The sequence below is a fragment of the Aquarana catesbeiana genome, linkage group LG08 (genome assembly GCF_042186555.1).
Source record: "Aquarana catesbeiana isolate 2022-GZ linkage group LG08, ASM4218655v1, whole genome shotgun sequence".
NCBI classification, from domain to species: Eukaryota; Metazoa; Chordata; class Amphibia; order Anura; family Ranidae; genus Aquarana; species Aquarana catesbeiana.
In genome coordinates, this window is record NC_133331.1 from 283440917 (window position 1) to 283460236 (window position 19320).

Sequence of the window (19320 nt, forward strand, 5' to 3'; positions counted from 1 at the left end):
CCCATAAGTGCCACCTAACAGTGCCCATCAGTGCCGCCTATCAGTGCTCATCAGTGCCGCATATCAGTGCCACCTATCAGTGCCCATAAGTGTGGGATATTAGTGCCTCCTCATCAGTGCCACCTAATAAGTGCCCATAAGTGCCACCTCATCAATGCCCACCAGTTCAGCCTATCAGTGCCCATCAGTGCTGCCTAATCAGTACACATCAGTGAACTGATAAAATAACTTAGTTATAAAATTTACTGACAGAAAAAAAGTAAAAAAACATTTTTTTTTTCAAAATGTTTGGTCTTTTTTTTGTAAAAAAAAAAAAAAAACAGCAGTGATTAAATACCACCAAAAGAAAGCTCTATTTTTGTGAAGAAAATGATAAAAAATGTGTTTGGGTACAGTGTAGCATGACCGCGCAATTGTCATTCAAAGTGCAACATTGCTGGAAGCTGAAAAATGGCCTGGGCGGGAAGGGGGTGGAAGTGCCCTGTAGGCAAGTGGTTAAGGAGGGAGAATATAACTGATCTCTTAATTTTATTGTTCATGCCTCGAACATTCCAGGTGAAGGGTTTCAAAGAGGCCATAGATCATGCAAGAAAAATTATGAGGCTCCAGGGTTCTCTGCGTCAATACCACAGCTTATATCTATGCATGAAAAGTGTAGAGGAAGAACACTCAGTAATATTCTATTTAGTTTACTGTACCATTTGTCTCCGATCTGTACAGTGTACCTACATGTTTCTAACCAATAGAAAATACAATTCCCCTCCCTGCCCTGTCCCCAACTTGTGCGGGCATAATACCCAACCTGCCAACTTAGGAAAAACATTGTCCAACCTGTGAAGGAAGTGCATAGAAACCATTGTGTGCATGGTACAGAATCAAGTACCTGTAAGCATTTCCCAGTTGTGAATAAAAAGGATATGAAGTGTTTCTCACAGGTATGGAAATTCATTGAAATGAAAGGGCTGCCCTACAAGCAATGCATGGGAACATGTAAAAAAAATACATGGAACCAACATGCTAGACTGCACTGTACTGGTGTAAACCTGACCTGATAGTAAGCATTGGCTGATATATTCTGTATGATTTTTTATTGATTAGATAAAGTGAAGCATCTATCTGGATCAGTGGGGCTGATGGATCCAACTGAAAGTTGATAAGTGATTACATAGCCTTGAAAGGACGCTAAGAACTATATTTTCCCCAATTAAAATAGGTTCATCATATAAAAAAATAAAAAGAAATAAAAAGAAAAGAAAACACAGTGCATGTGATATATATTTATATATATTTTTATTAGACATTTAGCATTTTCATAGCTAAATGATATTCCACATCAGGGGACTTCCAATTCAGGGTTTGCATCCAGCAATTTTACATTTTAGACTCTCCAGCATTTTCCCGGCTAAACCCTTAAGCGTATCCAAGAAGACACCTCTTTTTACTTCTTCCTCTGTCATTTCTCCTCCATTGTCTTCATCAGCACCTCTCCTGTGAGAAGACATAGTTATTGTTACATAAAACAACATTGATTATTACACAAAAACTGTATTTCACTGGGACCAAAAATGTGTATTTTTAGGCCACATTGACTATTATTCTATGACCACATTAACATGCTAAAGGAATACTACACAAAACTTGAATCCCTTATTGAATAGCCAGCAGAATCATTCAGATGTGTTTTTCGCTATGGCACAGCACTTTCCCATCAGTAAGTGGACATAGCTAAATCTGGCCATGCACCACTATAATTTCATTCATGTGGAAATTCAGTAAAATCATTCACCAGTCCCAACAGTTATTTGCTTTTTCATTGGTTCAGACATGGCCCCCCCTCTACTTCAGTGTATACAGGCATACCCCACCTTTAAGTACGCAATGGTGTTTATTTACTAAAGCTGGAAAGTGCAAAATCAGGCTCACTTCTGCTTAGAAACCAATAAGCTTCATAGGCGTGCCCAGTCTATTTCAAAGCTCAAACACACATCTGTATATATATACACATACACACACACTATATTGTCAAAAGTATTGGGATGCCTGCCTTTACATGCACATGAACTTTAATGGCATTCCAGTCTTAGTCCTTAGGGTTCAATATTGAGTTGGCCCACCCTTTGCAACTAGAACAACTTCAAATCTTCTGGGAAGGCTGTCCTCAAGGTTTAGGAGTGTGTCTATGAGCATGTTTGACCATTCTTCCAGAAGAGCATTTGTGAGGTCAGGCACTGATGTTGGATGAGAAGGCCTGGCTCACAGTCATTCTAAAGGTGTTCTATGGAGTTGAGGTCAGGACTCTGTGCAGGCCAGTCAGGTTCCTCCACCCCAAACTCGCACATCAATATCTTTATGGACCTTGGTTTGTGCAGTAGTCCAAATAAATTGATGGAGGGGGGAATTATGGTGTGGGGTTGTTTTTCAGGGGTTGGGCTTGGCCCCTTAGTTCCAGTAAAGGGAACTCTTAAGGCATCAGCATACCAAGACATTTTGGACAATTTCATGCTCCCAACGTTGTGGTAACAGTTTGGGGATGACCCCTTCCTGTTCCAACATGACTGCGCACCAGTGCACAAAGCAAGATCCATAAAGACATGGATGAGCAACGGCGGTGGAAAATGACCTTCAAGTGCAAAAATGCACATTATATAATAGTAACTAAAACATAGCAAATTAAGTGCAACAATCTAAAAAATAAAAATTCCAAAGTGCTATAATGGTGTGAACCTCCCAACTAAAAAGTTGTTGCACTTGAAGTGAATCTGTATAGCAAATATCTATAGGAGGGGTTTCCACAATCCCTGCTAAGTTTAATTTTATACAGTATGTCTTAAATTCAGTTTGATGTGTATCATATGTGAAGTTGTGTATCAGAGACCAGTATTGTGGTAATATTGAAGTTTATTGAGATTTCCATACATTAGAGGGTTCCTCCATTACTGTTAAGTTATTGATTAGTAAGTTAGCGCTGCACCTTTTTTTTTGGTGTGGGAACACATAACAGTGCTTAGCGGCAAGCATTTTACTGACACTTTTTTATTTTCCCTCCAGTAGTTAATTGTATATAGTAGTGAGGTGATTACCTATTATACTAAAGATTGGCATGTGCCATTAATAAACATCAACAGATTTCAGTTTGCCCAACCAGACCAGCCCTCCATGGACAATTAGCCTGGCTGCTGAGTTAATCTCCCCATCCCGGCACGCAGTGCACTGATAGACACTGACAGGCAGCACTAATTGGCACTGATAGGCGGCACTGATTGGCAGCACTGATAGGCGGCACTGATGGCCACTGATAGGTGGCACTGATTGGTCACACTGATGGGCACTAATAGGCACTGTTTGGTGGCACTGATAGGCAGCAATGATTGACACTGATAGGTGGCACTGATTGGCACTAATAGAAAGCACTGATTGGCAGCACTGTTGGGTGGCACTGATAGGCAGCACTGATGGGCCCTGATTGGCATTGATAGGTGGTACTGATTGGCAGCACTAATGGCACTGATAGGCTGCACTGATTGGCAGCATTTGGTGGCACTGATTGGCAGCACTGATGGGCATTAATTGGAAGCATTGATGGGCACTGAAAGGCAGCACTTATAGTCAACACCGATGAGCACTGATAGGTGGCACTGATGGGCATTGATAGGCAGCACTTATGAGCACTGATTGGCAGCACTGATTGGCACTGATAGGCAGTGCTGATGGGCACTGATGGGCACTGACAGGTGGCACTGATTGGAAGCACTGATTGGCAGCACTGATGGGTACTGACAGGTGGCACTGATTGGAAGCACTGATTGGCACTGATTGGCACTTATAGGAGGCACTGTTTGGCACTGACAGGTGGCACTGATTGTCACTGACTGGCACTGACATGTGACACTGATTGGCACTGACAGGTGGCACTGACTGAAGGGCAGCACTGATGGGACGGATGGGTGGCATTGGTTGGCACTAAAAGGCGGCATTGATTGGCACTGACAAGTGGCACTTATTGTCACTGACTGGTACTGACAGGTAGCACTGACAGGTGGCACTGATTGGATGCACTGATTGGCACTGACAGGTGACGCTGATTGTCACTGACTGGCACTGACGAGCGGCACTGGCACTGATTGGCACTGACAGGTGGCACTAATTGGAAGCACTGACAGAGGAGATTACATTGAGCAGATATTGGGGTTTATAAGATCCACTCAGTGTTTGACACTGTCATGTATTGTAACTGCAGGCAGGGAGAGAGAGGAGCTGTCAGAATCCAGCGGTGATGTCGGGGGTGGGCGGGTCTGAGCAGCTATTGAACACCAGCCAATTATCGGGCTGCTTAAGAAAGGGGGGAGCCACAAGCACTTAGTGGCCCACCCAAACCCCATCCTATTGGCTGGTGTTCGATAGCTGCTCAGTCCCGCCCAACCCGGACATCCCTGCTGAATTCTGACAGCTCCTCTCTCTCCCTGCATGCAGTTACAATACATGACAGTGTCGCACACTGAGCGGATCGTACAAGCCCCAATATCTGCAGTGCTCAATGTGATACTGTCTCAGCGCGGGCTACACATTGCTTGGATATGGATGCAGCATTTCACAGCAGCCCAGGCAGATCTCAGGAGACAGCCGGCATGGGACTACACAAACACTGCATGGGTGATTAGGGTGTGCCCAGGCACACTCGGCACACCCCGTGCGCACGCCTATGATGAGCTTCCAGGTTTTATAACCAAAGCTTAATTGAACAATCTGGGGTTAGAAGCTCATTGGTTTCTATGCAGAAGTGAGCCTTATTTTGTACTTTCCAGCTTTAGAAAAAAAACACCATTGTGTACTTAAAAGTGGGGTATGCCTGTAGATCTTAAATTATCCAGATAAAGCAAGACAGTCTTAACCAACCACATCACATCACATACAATGTTTTGTTTTCCTTAGGTTTATGTGGTATTGCTGGGATGCTTGATGGGTCTCGGACTGATTGGAGCTCCGAACACCACCAACAGGTTCTGTTACACTGACTATGAAGGTGACGGGAGATAATTAATAGCATCTCTGTTCACCCAGCAGGCACCTCGGTCATTCTTGATCTTTATAGAATGTTTTTATATAAGCTTGTAATTGATGTTGGAGGACTTATATTCTGTATTTTGTATGTACTGTATTCCATTTGGATTATTGTTCCAGTTGTATTTTTCTATTTGAAAATGAATAAGAGATTGAAAGTGAAATCATTCATCAGGACATTCAATCTTGCCATTGTTGAGTCAACTTTTTTTTTTTTAGACCTCCAGACCTACTACTTGGACGGAATCTCGGGTATATTAAAATGTGTTTTTTTGTGCTTTAGCACTTGCTCTTTACAATGTTAGCAATTTTTTCCAAACAAAAATCACATTCATGGTTAGAATTTCACTCACTCAACCAAAATTTTCCATCCTGTTTCAGTAAATTTTCTCACCATTATGGCCAAAAACATTCATCAGTTTGAACCCACTAGCCATTAGCAAATCAAACGAAACTTCTAAAAATTAAAAATCTTCTGACAAAATTCTACCAGTGTATGGCCGGCTTAATAGGATACATGTAGAGGGGATTTCAAGATAACCTTATCCTTACTCAATTAGGAACTTTTCTCCACATATGGTGGACTTGCTCAATAGTATGGCACTTCTGGGAGGAAATATTTCAGATGATCTCAGAACTAATGATCTCTGTGGTCCCCTTCTTAGCTCTCCTAAACTTCAAACCTCCAGGCCTTTCCAAGATCAAATTCCAATCACTTGATAAAGGCAATAAGAGTATTGACGGCTCGTCTCCAAATAGCATAAAGTAGAAAGAAAAAATGCCCCCTCGGGACTTTAACACAGTTCAAAATATTTAACACATTTATTGATATAGAAACGATATATACTTTATTGTACAAAAAAATTTAAAAATCATCATGTTAATAATAAAATCGTATATACAGTAATAGCTCTGACTAAGCCATAAACATCCCCATATTGGATTATTATATCCATCCAAAAATGTATAATATCAATCATAAAACAATACATAGAACAGCCTCTATTATGTATGCACTTTTTATGATTAATGTTATATATTTTTAAATGGATATATTATTCTAAGAGTTATTATATAGGATTCTAATATTCACATGATGATTTTAGATTTTTTTGTACAATAAAGTATATATTTTTTCTACATCAATAAATGTTGTAGTATAGTGTAGTATATTTTGAACTGTGTTAAAGTCCAGAGGGGGCATTTTTTCCTTCTACGTTATGCTATTTGGAGATGAGCTGTCAATACTCCTATTGCCTTTATCAAGTAATTTGAATTTAATCTTGGAAAAGCCTGGAGGTTTGAGGTTCAGGAGTGCATATTGAGCTAAGAAAGGGACCACAGAGACCATCAGTTCTGAGATCATCTGAAATAGTTCGTTCCCCGAAGTGCCATGCTATTGGGCAAGTCCACCACATGTGGAAAAACGTTCCTAACTGAGTAAGGTTAAGGATATCTTGAAATCCCCTCTAAATGTATCCTTTTAAGCAGGCCATACAATGGTAGAATTTTTTTAGAAGATTTTAATTTTCAAAATCATCATGTGAATATTAAAATCCTACAAAATAGCTCTGACTAAGCCATAAACATTAGACATGTGCACACTGAAATATTTTGTTTCGGAATTTTGTTTTCATCCGAAAAATAAATGTATTTAGTTACTCCCGAAATTTGTTTTTATTTATTTTGTTTCATTAAAAAATGCATTTGTCCGAAAATCAGAAATAATTAAGGTCGAATCTGTCATTGAAGGCTAATGGTGTCTGTCAAATGTTCTAAGAAGATTCGACAGAGCAGCTAAACTGTACGACGCCGCAATCATACATTTCCAGTCGAATGTTCCGCCTACAAGCTATAGTAGAATTCTAATGTTGTATGACACTAGTAATAATTATATATATTAATTATTATTACTAGCCAACCAACATTAGAATTCTTCTATAGCCTATGGGCGGAGCATTTGACCATAAATGTCCACTCGCGGCGTCTGCTTTGTCAGATCTTTATGTCAAATCTTTTCTCTCTATGTCGAATAATCTTGGACTAATAGAGTTAGGTTAGGTACAGTCAACCTTTTTTTCTATTGTCTCTATAATGTCAAATCTTTTCTCTCTATGTCAAATCTTTTCTCTCTATGTAGAATAATCTTGGACTAATAGAGTTAAGGTTAGGCACATTCGACCACAGGTTCGATGGACAAAGATTGTTATTGTCAGCGTCATGTCGAATCTCCTATATATATCGAACTGTTTTTGCAATGAAAACGAAAATAAAGCATTTGTTTATGTCGGATCTTTCGGTTTTCGGATTCTGCACGTTCGTTATCGTTTATTAAAACGATAACGAAAATACCCGAAATTCTGACGAAAATGCACTCGGACGAAAACGAATGCACATGTCTAATAAACATGATCCCCCATATTGGAAAAATACACCTATCCAAAAATATATACTATCAATCATAAAAAATGCATACACAATAAATAAATATAACAGGGGCTGTTATATGAATTTTTTATGATTCATATCATATATTTTTGGATGGATATATTATTCCAATATGGGAATCATGTGGCTTAGTCAGAGCTATTATGTAGGATTTTAATATTCACATGACAATTTTAGAATTTTTGGACAATAAAGTATATCTCTTTTCTATATCAATAAATGTTTTAAACTGCGTTAAAGTCCCAAGGGGGCATTTTTTCCCTCTAGTTCAAATTACTTTTTCATGTTTTTACAGCAACCAAACAATTGCTAAAGCTTAGAAAATAATCCACTTTTTCTTTGGCCAAAACCAAGTCAAGAATCAACTTTGTGCTGCATGAAAAAAAATAGAAGCCAGACTGACTGATACAATGAACAAATATTTGCCATATCCCTGGACCTCATGTTATCTTCTGGTGGGATTTTAGCTGGACCTTTTGATCCCCTGAATGGTGGTGCACCATTGGTATATATTTATCCTGTTCTCCTTCCCACCTTCCTCCCACCCCTGATTGCCCTCCCCCTCTTTGTCCTTCTCCGTTCCTCCCTTACCCTTCATTGTTACACATTCTCTGCCATACTCTTGCCTTTACCACACCTTGGCCCTTTAAAGATGTTGGGCATCTCCCAAGACATTCAAAGTAAATCTCTCATATTGGTGACTCCACTCTGCCCTTGTACAGTGTTAGGATTATTTGTCTCCATCTGTATTATTGTATGAGACCCATCATACCCAAATTTATGGATTCTAATATCACATCAATAATGTAAATGACCTTTGTACTCTCAAATAGTGTAATTTTGTAACACTGGTTGTTTGAAAATATCAATCTACACATGGAACAAGAAAAAAAATTGCCCTTTAATAAGGGAACACGTAAGACTGTGCCTTTGTTTCCTGTACTGTAGGTCAGGTTGACTTGGGACTCTCCGCTGTCATCCTTTATACGCCTGGTCTGTCAGTTGCTGCCAGAAAGAGATGGGCGGTGCTGAGATGTTGGTGTAGCCGTAGCCACTGTTACCTGCAGGAGTTTGTTTGAGGAACAGTTGCAATGTTGGCTACAGGGGTCTGAATGGGAACTGCTGCCATGGCTCTTCTCCTTAATGTGGTGCCATTAATTGTAAAAGGCACCCCCATGCACCTTCCAATGGATCTGCTTAGCAGTACAACAAGCAGTAATGGACAAACTTCCATGTACCATTTTTAGACAGTAGACACAATGTTGTGCAAGTGACAAGGTGTGTTATGGTGACATTTAATTGAATGGCACTGCATCACACTAACGTATGTAATGTTTTGCATCATTTGATTAAATGTGAAATATTGCAATGACATTGTGGTGATAGTCCATAACTGTCATGCACATGTTTTGTGGAACCATTGGCTGCAGAAGATGGAAAGGTACTGAGCTGGGTTTTAGGACTAAGCAAAGACCGGCAGGTCAGTACTCCAGCCATATGCTGCTCTCTGTGTATGGGAAGGTGCCATGAGTCTCCCCTCTTTTCAACACTGCCCCCCCACTTCATTATTGTGCCTGCACATCCACTCTGAACACTGTTCCTGCACCCATCACCCCCACCCTCACACCTGTACACTTAACCAAACTCCTCCCATGCTCACATCATCACATCTAACCTCACCTGTAATCATTTAAGTAGGTTTCAGGGTCTCTTTAGAAGGGGACAAACAGTCAAATTTTTCTTTTGGTTTGTTTTAAACAGGGAAGAATTAGAAACTCTGCTACCCAGCAACTGCTGTCACATTGTTGCTCTATGTGCAGAGATCAATACCGGTTCTAATATAGATCTTTGAGGTCAATGTTTTTCCAAGTCCATCAAAGATTTATTCTATGTTGAACCCTGATGAAGGGGGAGTGTTGTTGTACCTGAAACATGCTGTCTGTTTTTTCTTTTTTTTTGTGACCTATTCACCAGCAATCAAAATTGTCTTAGACTTTATTAATCCAGTTTTGGTCTGGTGCTCCTTTCTGTATTTCTAGGATTAGAAACTCTTCCAGGTTTTTCTTGTTGTCCCAGTCAAAAAGATTGGCCCTCACTTGCTGTCCCAGTAATATAAATGTGTTTTTAAAATAAAAGTCATTGATGAGATGGCCACAGTCCACAATCCTCATATATGTATTTTACCTATATGCTTAGCTGTTTGTCCAGAGTAGGCCTTAAAAGTCTATACTTATTTAAAAAATAACTATTATATATACTTACTCTTGCTCACAAAGAGATAAGGTGATGGTCCCAAGAAAGAAAAGGAGTAAGAGGGATTTCTTCAAGGTGAACATCTTTGAGCTCTGTGGATAATTTGGATTCATGGAAAGAAGACACAATTGAAAAGATAACTTGAAAATAACATGAGGCATCCTAATGTTAGGCACACATAAAATGGATGTTCTAATACAGGCATGAGCCCACGGTTCGACTCGAACATCGGGTGTTGGTTTGTTCTAAAACGAACTGAACATATGGGGCGGTCGTGGAAAATTAGAGCGCCACGGAACGCCCCATAATGCACTGCGAGATCGCAGTGCATTGCTGTATGATGATTGGCCAAAGCATGCACTTGACCTGCATGCTTTGGCCAATCACAGCGTGCTCTGCTGAGAGAGCCATAATTGGCCAAAGGCAGGGGGCCTTTGGCCAATCATGGCTGAGGGGGACTAAGTCCATGCCCCCCACACTATATAAGGTTGCTTACATGCTTACATAGCGGCCGTGTGTAGTGTTGTTGGTGTGGACAGAGAGATAGCTTGAGTTAGATTAAGCAGGCAGGATATATATATATATGTATGTATATATATATATATGTATGTATGTATATATATATATGTATGTATGTATGTATATATATATATATATATATATATATATATATATATATATATATATATATATATATATATATATATATATATATATATATATATGTGTATATATATGTATGTATATATATATATATATATATATATATATATATATATATATATATATATATATATATATATATATATATATATATATATCTGTGAGGAGTTATAGTGTTGTGGCACCACCACCACCCAAGGCCCAATTTTTCTGCCCCTGTTTAACATATGCATGTACTTACAATTCTTGATATAATATTTCTCAGCAGGGCCCATTCCTATGCCCAACAAGTGTAACTGTGAGGGCATAGGCATAACTGTTCTGGTGCCACCAACACCTAAGGCTCAATTTTCTGCAGAGTATATAGGGCATGCCATATAGTATATATATTGCTCTTCAGAGTATATAGTGCCTGGGGGACCCCCCACGCCATTTTTTTTTTACTTGAGTGCAGGGTTCCCCTTAATATCCATTCCAGACCTGAAAGGCCTGGTATGGATTGGGGGGGGGGGGGGGACATCCACACCATTTTTTTGGAGGATTTTTGGGATTTTTTATCTATATTGCCAGGATCCGACAATACATTACAGCCACGAGTAGTTTTGAATGACATATTTTTTCCTTTAGAAATGTAATTTTGTTGTGGCACTGTTATAAACATAGGAAAGTTGCGCTACTTTACAGGCATACTAAGGACACCCACCAGGCATGATATTTAAAGGATTATTTCATTTTTATTGTTTCACTTTAAGCATTATTAAAAAAATCACTGCTCCGAAAAAACGTCCGTTTTTACAACTTTTTTTTTGTATTGATTCTTGTCCCCTGGGGCAGGACCCAGGTCCCCAAACACTTTTTATGACAATAACTTGCATATAAGCCTTTAAAATTAGCACTTGTGATTTGTCATGTTCGTGTCCCATAGACTTAAACGGTGTTTGCGTGTTCGAACAAATGTTTTGCCTGTTTGCATGTTCTGCTGCAAACTGAACCCTGACCCTGAACATGGGGGGGGGGTCCGCTCATCCCTATTCCAATACAATAAAAACTTCAATGTTTGTTTGCTCTAACCCAACACCAAAGATCCAGTACACCTGACATTATGGGCAGGTTAAGTGTTTTTTAATTATATGGCTTTGCTTGATGCTTTCCAGACCTTACTTGTTCTGGTTTCTCATGGAAAGTAGAAAAAGGAAGAGCACAGCAGGTTCGTAGATGTCATTGGAGGTGATTCACAAGAACCAAAGTTCAAATCTCCATTGTTTATGGTTTCCAAGGATGTCTATCTTGAATGGGGATGCTTGTTGCATCACCTGTACTATCCACGCTAGTCCTCACTCAATCATTGCTAAAGGATGTTGGTTATTGTAAAAAAATTGCAAAGGATGTTAGATTGAAAATATTTTTTTTATTTATTTACTAACTATACTAATGGTTTCTAGAAGGTTTTTCTTGTATGAATGAGAAGAGTCCCCAGATAATGGTCTCTGTGATTTAATTTGTTCCCAGGTTTGGAGAGAAGGTGCATGAGGCTTTTGGGATTATGTGTAAATAAATAATCATTATACGTAATATATCTTATGAATGCTAGCTTTCTACTGTATTATTTCCTAATAAAGATAAGATATTTAGGAATTGGAGTTAATAAAAGTTTGAAAAAAGAAGGAAAGTAGATGTTAGCGCTGTTCTATTGTGCACCTCTCCTTAGTAACCCAAAGGACTACTGGTGTATACAAAGTAAATTCAATAAAATTAAAAAATTGTTAAATCGTGAATGTGCACTAATACATGAATGTGCATAAAGGTGCATTAACATATTTACTACATGTCTTCAGATATGTGCTGATAAGCAAAGAAAACCAGGTGAGTATATGAGCTTCTTCAAATGTGGAAACCTTAGAAACAGATTGGTACATAATGCCCTGGATCCACCAAAGCAAATAAAAATATCAAGCCAGCTTAAGGGCTTCTTCAAATGTGGAAAATGTCTTCCATGTAGGACTAGCAAAAAAAACAGCAAGAAAAAAACGGAATTCACCTCTATGGCAAATGGAACTAAATACAATATAAGAGAGTTTATTACATGTAACAGTACACATGTAACCTACGTGTTAGAGTGCCCCTGCCATAAACAATATGTGGGTAGAACCACAAGAGAACTACATGTAAGGATCTGGGAACATATAAATAATACCAAGAACGGTTTTACAATTCTTGATATATTATTTCACAGCAGGGCCCGTTCCTGCGCCCAACAAGTGTAACTGTAAGGGGTTACAGTGTTCTGGTACCACCAACACCTAAGGCCCAGACATTTCAGGGACCATCATAATATGGATCCAACATGTATGATTTTCTATGGCATAGACAAAATCAAAGGCCATTGGAGAGGGGAAAATAAGAAAAATAAGATCTCCCAAAACGAAATGGATTTTTCAATTAGACACTCTCCAACCCATAGGAATGAACATTGATTTAGATCTAAATTGTTTTTTAACAAATTTTTAGAGGTATATTCTCCTCCCTAGATGATAAGGTAATTGAGCAGTATTTAGCCAGATAAGTCCTTGCATACCTATTTTGGATCCTCTGGGATCATAACAACTATTTCGCAAATTCATGTCACTTTCATTTTATTTTTAATTTGATTATTTTTTTTTTATTTTTTATTGTATTTTATTTTTATTTTTATTTTCATTTTTATTTTATTTTATTTTTATGTTTATTTTCACTTTATTTATTTATTTATTTTTTTTTTTTTATATTTTTTATTTTTATTTTATTTTCATTCATTTTTTATTTTATTTTTATTTTATTTTGATTTTTATTTTGATTTTGATTTTTATTATTCTAATTTTATTTTTATTTTTGTATTAATTTAATTTTAATTTTTATTTCATTTGTGACCATATTACCTTGATCCTGATTTTAAACTATTTTATTATATCAGCCTTAATCTTGGGTTCCCCCTCATACTCAATACTCTCTTTCTTCCTAGTATATTTTTTTGAACATTTTTTGAAAGCTTTTATCGGCGGCTCTCCCTGTCAGAGGAGGGTCTACGCTGATAATCAGCACATTGATTATCAGTGCAGCCCCCATCAGAGGTACCCATCAGCTGCCAATCACTGCCCATCAGCTGCCAGCCTGTTACCCATAAAGAACACCTTCACAGGTGGCACAGTGGTGTAGTGGGTAGCACTCTTACCTAGCAGTAAAAAGGGTCACTTTGCATGTTCTCCCTGTGCCTGCGTGGGTTCCCTCCGGGTACTCCGGTTTCCTCCCACACTCCAAAGACATGCTGGTAGGTTAATTGGCTTCTGTCCACAATTGGCCCTAGTATATGAATGTGAGTTGGGGATCTTGGATTGTGGGCTCTTTGAGGGTAGGGACCAATGTGAGTGTGCAATGTACGTGTGGAGCGCCCTGTGTAAATTGACAGCACTATATGGGTACCTTAAATAAAAAATAGGGATAATTGTAGACACGCACCCACACTCTCTCAGGTTGAATGGGATGGACTGGTGTCTTTATTCAACCTTACTAACTATGTAACCTAAAGATGAAAAATGTGAGGACCTCTGCGCTACTAAAAAATAAAAACAACTAGATGTAGTGCTGCAAAATCTAATTCTAATTAAAATCTAATCTAATCACTTGTATAATATTTTTTTACACTGTAGTACCACTCCACTATCACTTTATTATTGTTGTGCACAAAATCACTTTGTTTCCTCTAACTATGTAACCTGTCAGTGCCCATAAATGTGTCAATCAGTGCCCATAAAAGTGCCAATCAGTGCCCCATCAGCAATGCCTGTCAGTGCTGCTTATCCAGTGCCATCTCTCAGTGCCCATCAGTGCCACCTATTGGCATACCTCCCAACTTTTTGGGATGGGAATGAGGGACACCTATCAGCAAAAGTATGCAGGCATAGGACACACCCCCTACTACGCCCCCTTAAAGGAGAATTATACAAGAAAAACAAGATTGGTTAAACCCACAAGGGCTTTTTTACCATTAAATTTCCTTTATATTGGCTTCTGGATTTTACAAATGCAGCAATTTAGAAATCGGGTGACAGGTGTAGCACTGGGAAACACTTTGTGATAGATACAAAGTTCATTTTATATACATCTATGTAGATCAGATCAAAATAAGGGACAAATGAGGAGGAATGAGGGAAAGAGGGACATTGCTCCAAATCAGGGACAGTTGGGAGCTATGTATTAGTGCTGCTTATCATTGCCCATCAGTTTTTTTTTTTTTTTCAAAAATGTTGGTCTTTTTAAGTTTGTTTAGCAAAAAAAAAGAAAACCCCAGTGGTGATCAAATACCACCAAAAGAAAGCTGTATTTGTTGGAAGGAAATGATAAAAATGTAGTTTGGGCACAGTGTTTCATGACCGCGCAATTGTCATTCAAAGTGTGACAGCGCTGAAAGCTGAAAATTGTCCTGGGCAGGAAGAAGCGGAAGTGCCCGATATTGATGTAGTTAATAATAAAATAATTATCCAGCATCTACTTACCGGATAGTTCAGTTGGTGCTGAGAATGTAGACAGCTGGAACACTTCAGTGAATGTCTATACTACAAAGAACGGGGTTGGCTTATATAATCAAAGAAAAACAAGTTGAGTACACAGAAATTTTAAATAAAGTTTGTCTTAAACGTCACATTTTTCTTAGGAACACATACCTGATATCTAAAGTATTTATTAAAATATTTACCTACTTCATGTGGGAAAAATATTATCACCCACTAAGCATCCCAAATATCTCCTGATCTGCTATTGAGTTTTAATATATAATAAGTTTATGTGGAATTCCAGCCCAAATCTTTGTATTGTTTTATATAGCATGGAGCCATTCAGGGCAGTTATTTACTTCTGTTTAAGTGTTTGGTCAGTTTTGTCTAAAATAGAGAGAGCAGACATCCCCAGTGTCCAGGGACAGATCCTGCTTTCAGTAGGTTGTCTCTGGGTAAAAAATTGTGCCCCCAATTGTGCCCCCAATTGTGCCCCCAGCAATGGTGGTGCTCAGGACATCATTCAGACTTCTGTCAGCCTCGTTCAACATCTTTCCTAAATAATTATAATAGAATTAATAATAACTTATTGGACACACTCAGCTGCTATTGTGCTGTGCTGGGCTTCTGGAATTTTGTAACTAAAACCTGTTTTAATGCAAATTGTTAGACAGTACAATAGTTTAGTTTTTTTTTTTGCTGGCTAGCTGGTAAATGTGCTGTGAAAAATTCTGTTTGTCAGTCCAGATCCCTGTCTCCACAGGCTTACAGCAGCACACACATACAGCTGTCTCAAGCCCTTTCTTCCTCGGTCTCCAGAAGCCTTGTATGATTGTATCTCCCATCTGTTGGGTCCTGTGAGTGAGGCTTAAATCAATCAGCCTTGTTGGCCAAAAACAATCCTTACTAGCCCAACTGCTAGGGACAGGCACAGTCCAGGCTGCAGTAGCAACAAATCCTTTCTTCTCTCCTCTCTCCCTGTGCTTTCCATCATTGCAAGTTGAAGAGCAACAAGCTTCAGGAAGAAACAATCTGCTGAGCTGCTTAAAGGGACTGTCAGACTGAACCCCCCCAAGAAATGGTTGGGGGTTTTCATTTCAACAGAGAAGCTATAAACCAGCAACAAGGTCCCAAATCTTGTATTTCTCTCCAAACTGTTGACATTAAAAAGCTGTAAACTGAGCATTAAAGACTGCAGTGTGTTTTAGATATGTTTCCTGCAGAGCACCAGATGCAGTTCTGTGAGTTTTTTTTCCCGCACAAAATGCATGCACAGTGTTTTCCATGTATTCCAATGGCTCTAGTTCACACCATGCAGTCAGTTTCTGGTCAGTGTCCAGTCAGTTCCTGCATCAGAAACCGACCGGGAACTGACTGCATGGTGTGAACAAGAGCCATTGGAATACATGGAAAACACTGTGCATGCATTTTTAGTGCAGAAAAAAGCGCACGGAACTGCATCTGGTGTGAACTGGCCCTAAGTTTAAAACAGAACAAATCATCATAATTGGTACTTTTAGATCTGTGTACAGTTGTGATCCTTTAAAGTGATTGTAAAGCAGGGGTAGGCAACTGCGGCCCTCCAGCTGTTTAGAAAAAAAAAAGAAAAGTGGCACTGATACATAGGTAGCACGCCATACACCGGACCCGGACATCTACAGGATACATCCATCCAGGGATGCTTGGATATTATCTGCCCATTACTTAGCCAATACGCTAGGCTTCAATGACAGTCCGTCCTATGCACCTCCGATTAATACTTACTGATGCTGCAGATCATCATCTAACATTTTGTTGGATTTAATTGCCTTTGGTGCTCCTTGAACATGGAATTGTTCCATTGGAACTAAAACATATTTAAATATACCCAACTCTCTGCTCCTGATGAAGGTATCAGAATACTGGAAACGCGTCAGGTTTCAGGGTACACTACCCCTTGAAGAGTACATATGATGATCTGTATTTGTGCATTTTTTGTCCTGTTTTTCATTTGATGTATTTCATGTATTTATGTAATGTGTAGACGATACACGTCTTTTTATTCTATATCATTAAAAGATATTTTTTATCATAGAGTTGGTGGTCTGTCAAAGTCCCATTTTGGGGGTATTTTTCCTATCTCCAGCTGTTTTGAAACAAGTCCCATGAGACATTGCAAGACCCTTACAATCACAGGCATGACTCCTAGAGGCAGAGGCATGATGGGATTTGTAGTTTCACCACAGCTGGAGGGCCGATGTTTCCTACCCCTGTTGTAAAGATTTGAATAAAAACAAAAAAAAACAAAAAACATGTTATACTTACCTGCTCTGTGCAAGGGTTTTGCACAGAGCAGCCCTGATCCTCCCCTTTATGGGGTGCCCCTACTGAGAGCCACTTTCTATGGGGGCACCTGAGTCCTGCTGCTGCATCCATTGACACAGACAGCAGGATTCGGCCCCGCCCCCACTCCCTTGTCATTGGATTTGATTGACAGCTATCAATCTATCCAACGAGGAAAGAGACAGCAGCTGGAGCTGCTGGGCTCATGGACATCGCTGGAATGGATGGGCTCAGGTAAGAAAATGGGGGATGGGGGGCTCTTGGGGAAGCTGAACAGAAGGTTTTTCACCTTAAGGCCCCTTTCACACTTGTGCGACTTGTCCTGCGACTTGGGACTGCAAATTCGAATGGCTAGTCCTACCCCATGATTTCCAATGAGTACCTTTCATATCTGTGCAACTTCAAGTCACACCGACTTCAAAGTAGTCCCTGTACTACTTTGGTTTCGACTTTGATGCGAGTTGAGGTCCATAGACCTCAATTTTACACAGACATTCCCTGAAATCGCAGCAAAATCGTGCGACTTTCAAGTCACAGCAGTGTGAATGGGCCCTAATGCATATAATGCATTAAGGTGAAAAACCTTGAGACTTTCCAATCCCTTTAAGTTGACTGACAGATTGTTGCTCCTGGCTTCAGAGAACTTTCCTCTCTGTACGTAATGGACAGGCAGGGAGAGGGACGTTGGAGAGAGAGATCTCATTGGCTGCTGCTTGCAAAGGCTTTCATACAAGAACCGGCTGCTGCTGAAGAGTTATCAGGAGCCTGAAAGGAGTGCCCTGGAGCTGAATCTGCAGTAAGTCATGGAGAATGTTGCTGGGAATAATGAACTGGCTTCATGTACACGGGACGTTTTTACATCCTCTCCTGAACGATTTAACTTGACAGATAGTAACCCATTTTTAAAACGTCCGTTTTGCCGCATTTACATGTCTCATTTAGCAGCACTTAGCGGCGTTTTGATGCGTTTACGTTAAGAATCTTTTTTTTTTTTTTTTTTATAATTTTTTTTCTTTTTTTTTTTTAAATAGCCAAAAATGAAAAATACCTGTAAACAAAACACTGCTAAACGGGAGTTACCATGCTTAGCCACGTTTAGAAGCATTTGATGCTTGAAATACCTCTAAACTCAGCTTCTGGGCCTATTTTTTTTGCGTTCCAAAAAAACCCCTCTAAACTCAACTGCCTAGAAAGGACTGTAGATGACCCCGTGTACATGTACTGATAAGATAACATAGAGGAGAGGTCAGGAGCAGTTGAAAAAATGCCCAATTGCTCCTAAACGTCCGTTTACCAGCAGCAGTGTACATGAGGCCTAAGCTGTGGGGTGCTGAGCTGTCCGGAGTGTACCAAGAGGTCAGAGAGAGGCTGCTATAGGAAAGACCATGTGTCTGCTGAGCTGTATGCAAAGCCATAACACTGGCCTAGTGTGCTTTCTGAAACTGTTACTTAAGGGGGAACTTTCTCTTTGTCTCTTCTGCATTAAAATGACCTACTTGCCTTTCCACCCCTGTAAAAGGGAGCTGCACATGTTAGTGTGTAAAGGTGTGGGGGGGCTGAGTGTATACAGGTGTGTGTGTGTGTGTGGGGGGGGCTGTGCATAGGTATGGGGCAGAGCTGTGTGTGCACAGTTGTCAGGTGTCGGGGGCTGAGTATGAATATTTGTGGTGTTAGGGGCAACTCTTAAACAAGTTGCTTTAAGTTTATATTGCTTTGTCAAATTATTGCTTCTATAAGAATGATGACACGGAGTCAGATATGTCTGTGTCACAGTCCGGAGCAAAAGAGGACTGCGCCCTTTACTTCTTTCAAAGGCCTTTTATAGGCAGCTCTACAAGCAGTAATCTTATTGGCATTACCAAATGAGGTTAAGGTACAAAGAGTTTCTTATCAGTGAACACGTAATGATTATTCAGCAGTTCCAAATCCCATCTAGATACAGATTGATACGTAGACAGAAGAGAAAAAGCACAAACAATTTAAGTAGAACAATTGATACGTACACAGAAGAGAAAAAGCACAAACAATTTAATTGGAACTCTAAGTCATT

General features: G+C 39.5%; 1 long non-coding RNA gene across 1 annotated transcript; it reads right to left on the reverse strand.

The window, feature by feature from the left end:
- Window positions 1-1273: 1273 nt before the first annotated feature.
- On the reverse strand, window positions 1274-15092 carry LOC141104668 (uncharacterized). Its single transcript, XR_012235494.1, has 2 exons — window positions 14952-15092; window positions 1274-1488 (listed from the first exon to the last, which is right to left on the reverse strand). It is a non-coding gene; the product is annotated as an uncharacterized lncRNA (long non-coding RNA).
- Window positions 15093-19320: the final 4228 nt, after the last annotated feature.